The sequence below is a fragment of the Lissotriton vulgaris genome, unplaced genomic scaffold (genome assembly GCF_964263255.1).
Source record: "Lissotriton vulgaris unplaced genomic scaffold, aLisVul1.2 SCAFFOLD_731, whole genome shotgun sequence".
Taxonomy (NCBI): domain Eukaryota; kingdom Metazoa; phylum Chordata; class Amphibia; order Caudata; family Salamandridae; genus Lissotriton; species Lissotriton vulgaris.
In genome coordinates, this window is record NW_028247848.1 from 556,142 (window position 1) to 562,820 (window position 6,679).

At 47.4% G+C, this 6,679-nt stretch overlaps 1 non-coding gene across 1 annotated transcript; it reads left to right on the forward strand.

The window, feature by feature from the left end:
* The first annotated feature begins 4,335 nt into the window (after positions 1-4,335).
* TRNAR-ACG (transfer RNA arginine (anticodon ACG)) lies at positions 4,336-4,408 on the forward strand. Its single transcript has one exon. It is a non-coding gene; the product is annotated as a tRNA-Arg (tRNA).
* The last annotated feature ends 2,271 nt before the right edge of the window (positions 4,409-6,679 follow it).

Sequence of the window (6,679 nt, forward strand, 5' to 3'; positions counted from 1 at the left end):
AGAAAGGCGTCCGAGCTGCTCGCCAGGGGATCCGGACGCCAACTGAAAAAATTTGGTAGTTGTCTGTTGAGCCGTGAGGCAAACAGATCTATCACACATGGACCCCACAGGTGGTCCAAGGCCTTGAAAATTCTGGGATGCAGCATCCAGTCGCTGGCATCCCTCAAATACCGCGAGTTCCAGTCCGCTGTCACGTTGACTGAACCCGGAATGTACTCCGCTGTGACCGAAATCTGTCGATCCAGGCAATAATGCCAAAAGTCTTTGGCAATCTCCGCTAGGAGACGAGACCTGGTGCCTCCGAGGCGATTGATGTATCGAACCGCGGACACATTGTCCATGCGAAGTAGAATACAGCACGAAACTTTCAGCGGGGAAAGAGTCCGAATTGCAAAAGAACCCGCTAGGAGTTCCAAACAATTGATGTGGAGTTTCAACTCGTCGCGGGACCAACGGCCCCCGGTCTCCACTGAGCCGCAACGGGCACCCCAGCCCCAGCGACTCGCATCCGATTCTATCACAACCTCTGGGGTGGCAGCAAAGATGGCTCTGCCGTTCCAGGCTTCCAGATGCTCCAACCACCAGTTCATCTCCGTGCGCGCGTCCGTCGATAGCCGAACCTGCTGGGCGTAAGTCACACCCTTGCGAAGATGCAACGCCTTCAATCGCTGCATCGCCCTGTAGTGCAAGGGACCCGGAAAGATCGCTTGGATGGACGAGGCCAACAGTCCCACCAGGCGAGCCAAAGTCCTCAAGGAAATTGTCGGAGATGCCAACGCTCTCCTCAACTCCTTCTTGATCGCCAATCTCTTCTTGAGTGGGAGGAGTAATTGGGCCTTCACCGAATCTACTTGGAACCCCAAGAATTCCATTGTCTGTGAAGGTGTCAGAATGGACTTCTGCACGTTCAACAGGAATCCCAGGTCCTGAAGAAGACAAATTGTCCAAGACAAATGGAGGGATACTATCTCCGGAGAGGACCCCAGAATCAGGATGTCGTCTAGGTAGATGATCATCCTCACTCCCCTCTCCCTCAAGTACTGAACCACCGGTTTCATCAGCTTGGTGAAACACCAAGGAGCGGATGAGAGGCCAAAAGGCATGGCGGCAAATTCGAACCACTTGTTGCGCCATTGAAATTGAAGAAAACGTCGATGCGGTGGAAAGATGGGCACCGTCAGGTACGCGTCCTTCAAATCCAGACGTACCATCCAATCGTGCTCCAACAGGATGTCTCGCAGTAGGTGTATGCCTTCCATTTTGAAGTGTCGATACACCACCCATGCGTTGAAATCCTTTAGGTTTAAAACTAACCGAAAACCCTGGTCTTTTTTGGGGACCACGAAGACTGTGCTCAGAAAACCGTGAGCATGTGGCAGAGATTCCACAATTGCTCCTTTCTCGAGCAAGTCCAGCACCTCCCTGTCTATGAAACTCTGTTCTAGTAGGGAAAAATGCAGTGGCGCGGGCGCATGACGCTGCGCGGGGGAGGCATAAAACTCTATCTGATACCCTTGGACTGCTTGTAACACCCAAGGGTCTGAAGTCAGTTCTCGCCACCTGTGGACAAACAAAGCCAACCTTCCCCCCACCTTGTGAACTGATGCACAAAGAATTTGTACCTGAATAGGAGTTGTCTCCAGAGTTGTGTTGCTGTCCTCTGTAACTTCCTCTCTGTCCTCCGCCACGACCTCCTCGATTACGGGAGGGGTAGAAATTGGAGCGTCGAAATCCTCTGCCCCTCTGTTCGCCTCCACGAGAGGTCTGATTGGAACCTCGGCCGGACCCTCGACCTCGCTGGCGTCCGGCCCGGTCAAAAACACCGGTGTGAAGCACCCTCTTTATTGTGGATTGCGCCTTGTCCAGCGCTGAAAAGGTGGCTACATATTTGCCCATTTCTTTCACGAATTTGTCTCCGAAGAGCATGCCATTGGCCATGGATCCAGGCTCATTGGTGGCCATCTCCGCCAATTGAGAGTCTATACGCATCAGAAACGAGCGTCTCCGCTCAGTAGACAACGCCACATTCGCGTTCCCCAGAAAGCACATAGCGCGCTGGGCCCATTCCATGACGTCAGAGGTGTCCAAAGGCACGCCCTGTTCTTTGGCCTTGACTGCCGCCTCAAGAATTTTTGTAAGGGGTCCAGAGACGTCCAGAAGCTTGTCCTGGCACCCCCGCCAAGCCCTATCCAGTCCCTTCTTAGGGTCCTTGGCAAACTTCCTCATGAAGGCAGTCATAGTGGGGTCAAGGTCCGGAGTATCCGCCACCTTCCCCGTAACCGAAGGTCTGGGGCATTCTGACCTCAGAGTGGCACGAACCCCACTCTCAAAACCCTGGCGCAAGTTGTTAGAGACATAATGCGCCACCTCGGCACAAGGCACCCATTCCGTAGACCTAGGATGAACTATGTTATTGGGGTCAAAAAGCAGGTTCCTCGGGACCTGGCTATCGTCCGCCTTGTAAGCTGTATGTTTAGTTTTCCTAAACTTCGTTCTAGGAGCCAAAGAATCTACATCTGAGTCGGAAGTGTCGGGCGGCGTCGAGGAGGAGTCCCCCGAGGTCTGAAAGGCCATAGAGCCATGGTCCCTCATCACTGATCTAGTCATCTCCGCTATCCTGCGGGCTTGGGGTTGATCTGAGGCATCCCCCTTACGTGAGGACTTACTCTTCCTCTTACCCGAGTGATGGGATTTAGTAAAAGGCTTTAACGCCTTAATCAGGGCCTTACTTACAGAGCTCTGGTCGTGGGTAGCCAGAGCCTCACCTAAATTCTCCTCCAATACTTCTTCTTCAGGCTCATACTCATTGTACTCATTAAACTCGACCCACTGGCCGTCCTCCTCGGCGTAATACGCCATATAATATGCACAGGAGGTCTGGAGGAGATTAAAAGGGGGGGAGTAGCCCAGGGGTGTAGCCTCGACACACACACAATCAACTCTAGTCGTCACACACACTACAGAGGCAAAACGATCTAAGGTGGAAGGAGACCCCTTGCAGCATACACAGAACTCCCCTCGAGCAAAGCTCTGTTCCGGAAACGCTCCGGTCAGCGTTATTACGAGACCAGGGATTGATGCAGTGTATAGCGCGCTAAACGCGAGGAGCCGGCAGAGTCAAAGTGAAACTCGGCTCCTCGCGCATGCGCGTATCGCTTGGGGCACACTCGACTGCTCCCTGTGCGCGGCGAAGCCGCGTCTGCCTCCTCCTACTCCACCGCCCCCTAACGCGCTCAGGAGTTCAGCGCACGCCGCCGGACGGCGGACCGGGAACAAAAAAAACCCGACGAAGGGCAATAAAACACGCTCGCAAGGCGCACCGACGGGAAGCGCAAAGCGCAAGAAACAGGTGTGCACTCGACCACACACGTTCAACATGAAACTCAATCACCAACACCATAAACCCTCATTCATAACAAAAATAAGGGAAAGGCACTTAACTCGCTGCTGCAGCAGCAAAGAAAGAGGAAGGTTCCGGTTTTACATGGACTATTATTGTTCAGGACTTGATAATGATTGGTGCAGACTAGTGGAGGGGGTTGTCCTTCCGGGGTCATGCAAGTTTAAAGTTTCTATTGGCTGCTGTTTTTGCCAGTAAAGATAAGAGAAGCATAATCAGAGCCTCCGTGGACTGACATAGAATTAGTTTAGATGACCCCAGTCCCACTCCAATATGAGCGCCAGCAGCATCGGCTACACAGGGTAGACCTGTACAACATGGGGGTAGAAAGAAAAGACGGACTCCATCTGAGAATAACTCAGCTGCTTCCTGCTCCGCGGCCGCGAGCCAGAGTTCGCGGGAGCAGTGAATGTTCAAACGGCCCGCGCAATTAACTGACTCCCATCTTCCCGTACACCAGAGCCCTCTTTCTGCACTTCAAATTAAGTAAGAGATAGTTTTGAATATCAAGTAGGGAAAAAGAGGGACCGAGAACATCGCGGTAGATGTCTACACGCAATAGAAACCGTTTGAAGCCGATGCACATGATCTGCTAAATTCCTACATATTTTATTTAGGGTCTAGTCATTTCTCTGGAGACCTTGTCCAATTATAGGGTCTGTCACAAAAGCAGAGGCACGAGTGTCAACGAGAGAGGCTCCTCTCACCCTGCGGTATTAGTGTCACCGACTCCTCCCCAGAATCAGGAACAGAATGAAACGATTGTTGCGATATTAGAAGGCTTGAATTCGACCAGAGTTCTTGAACGTGCTTCTTGAGGATCGCTTGATTTTCTGCTACAGATTTCAGTCTCATTAAAACCATAAAAATTAATGTTGTGCAGAGACCGTGTCGTTATACAGACTTAGGGTTAGTTTGCAGAGATGTTCCGCACAGGGCCAGTGGCGCAATGGATAACGCGTCTGACTACGGATCAGAAGATTCTAGGTTCGACTCCTGGCTGGCTCGGTTTTTTTTTGGGACTTTGTAATTTTGTAACTTTTTTTAATGTCGCTGCTTTACACTAAAAACTGGCATATTTTTAAAATTGTATTAGTTTTACGCAAAAAAAAAAAGAAATTTGCTTTGGGCTACTCAAACTATTTTAAATATATGTGAGCTCTACGCTCTTTATTTTGGTGTCGAATGTCATGTTCTAATCTGTCCACTTAATCCCTCGTATGATGGCACACCCTGTCTTTCAAGGAACGCACAACTACTTTCTAATCTATTTTAATTCGATTTAAAATGTAAATGTTGAACATTGTTTTGCTGCTCTCTTGAAAAAGCCACGCTGTTGGAATAAGAAGTAGGCGCCAGTTTACCCGTTCTACCAGAAGAAGTCTATTCTCAGAACCGTATGGCAGAACATTTGTGTCCAGATCACAAAACTCTTTGATTGGCTTTATTGTATGCCATCGTTGATAAATGTCACGGTGCTTTGTGCATACATTTTGGCAGCTGAGGTCCAACAAAAACACAACATTAAAATAACAAACACCTGAATAGCACACAGCAGTGTAATTGAACATAACCATTAAAGATCCAACACAAAATACATAAACACGGAACAAGAATACAACAAAATATGCCCTTACAGCATAATAATGCTCCAATGCAAAACAGCACCACAATACAACAAAATAATAACAGTTTTTTGTGCTGTTGTGGTGTGTCCAGATTTTTTATCATTGTGTTTTTCTGTGATGTGTGTTGATAGTGTGATGTGTTGCTGTATAGCATTGTGGTGGTGTGTTTTGGTATTCACTGTGATGACATGCTTTTTTTGTGTTGGTATTTTGGCGGTTGTGTGAATATTGTTGAGTTCTATTATGGTTGTTATTCTCTTTTTTATATTTGTCTTCTTGTTTGAATTTGTTGTATCATTGTGTCATGTTAGTTTGTGTTGTGGTTTGTATTGTCATGTTATATTCTACCTTTTTTTGCTTAGGTTGTATTGGTACAGTACTTCACGTACCTGACAGGGCACAACACACCTTTGCAGTCATGTAGCATGCTACTTTGTGGGAGGTCTATGGGTGGAGGAGTGTGTGTCTGTCACATGTTCAACATGGTCAGTGGTTTGATTTCATGCTTGAGAACCAGCTTTGTGCTCTTGTTATATTTTGTGGTTACAACATTGAGTGAATTTGAAGCGAAACGTGTGAGGACACTTATGCATTAGATGCTATTGCATGGATCGTGCAGGAACTAGGATTCTTGAATCTCATATGTCTAGAATAATCATTAAATAATCCCTGCCATTGGTTGTTTGAACCTTTGTTAGTCGACAAGGAGCTATCATATACAGCAGTTGCCATGTACAGTGAAGTCCAAGTAGGGCTATACAGGAATGACCAAAGAGATTTGGGGGCAAATTTACAAGGCACCTGCGCCACAGGAGCGTCACTTTTTTCGACGCTCCGGTGGTAGACAATGCTGAACCATATTTACGAGACCAAGAAAAGAAATCTCTTTCGCTTATTACCATGTTTTAACTATTTTGTCACAAAGCTGTAATGGATTTGAATGGCGTGTGCTTCATATAAGTAATCCTGTTGTAAAGTTGGTTGTTAGTAGTGGTAAATGTATACCTTCTACTGGCAATAAGGTCACTAACATAATATAGGGCTCAGAATAGGTCTCAGAAAATTATTTCCATGCTCAACCATTAGTAGCTTGGCTGCGAACAGGCAGGCTTAACTTCAAAGATAGCTCTGTAAAGCGTTCAAAAACACCAATTCAGTAGATAATTAAGACACAACTCACAATAAAAATCCAACACCGATTTATAAAAATAGTAAATATTTTTATCTTTAAAATGACACGAAAATGAAAAAAATCCAAGGCATCGTACTGGAGATATGAATTTGTAAAGATTTAGCACCATATAGCACATAGAAACCTATACCGCCAACTGGGACATCTGGTCATGCCAGACCGGGACAAAGTCAAAGTTTCGACGAACCTGGAGAGCAGGCCGGCTCGCAGTTGATGGTCGCCGGCTTGGCTGGGCAGGTTGAGTCGGTCCACTAATGAAGATTTTTTTCAAAGTTGCTCCAAAGATTTCCAAACTACTGGAACTTCGTCCTGAAGTTACTTTGAGGGCCTCAAAGTGTCCAAAAGTTACTCCAAGGGTCCGGAAGCTCCATGATGGTCCTTGAAAGTTTGGACTTCAATTCCCACAACCCACTTGGACAAAACCCTTACAAATCCACTGATAGCACTTCGGGCTGGGGA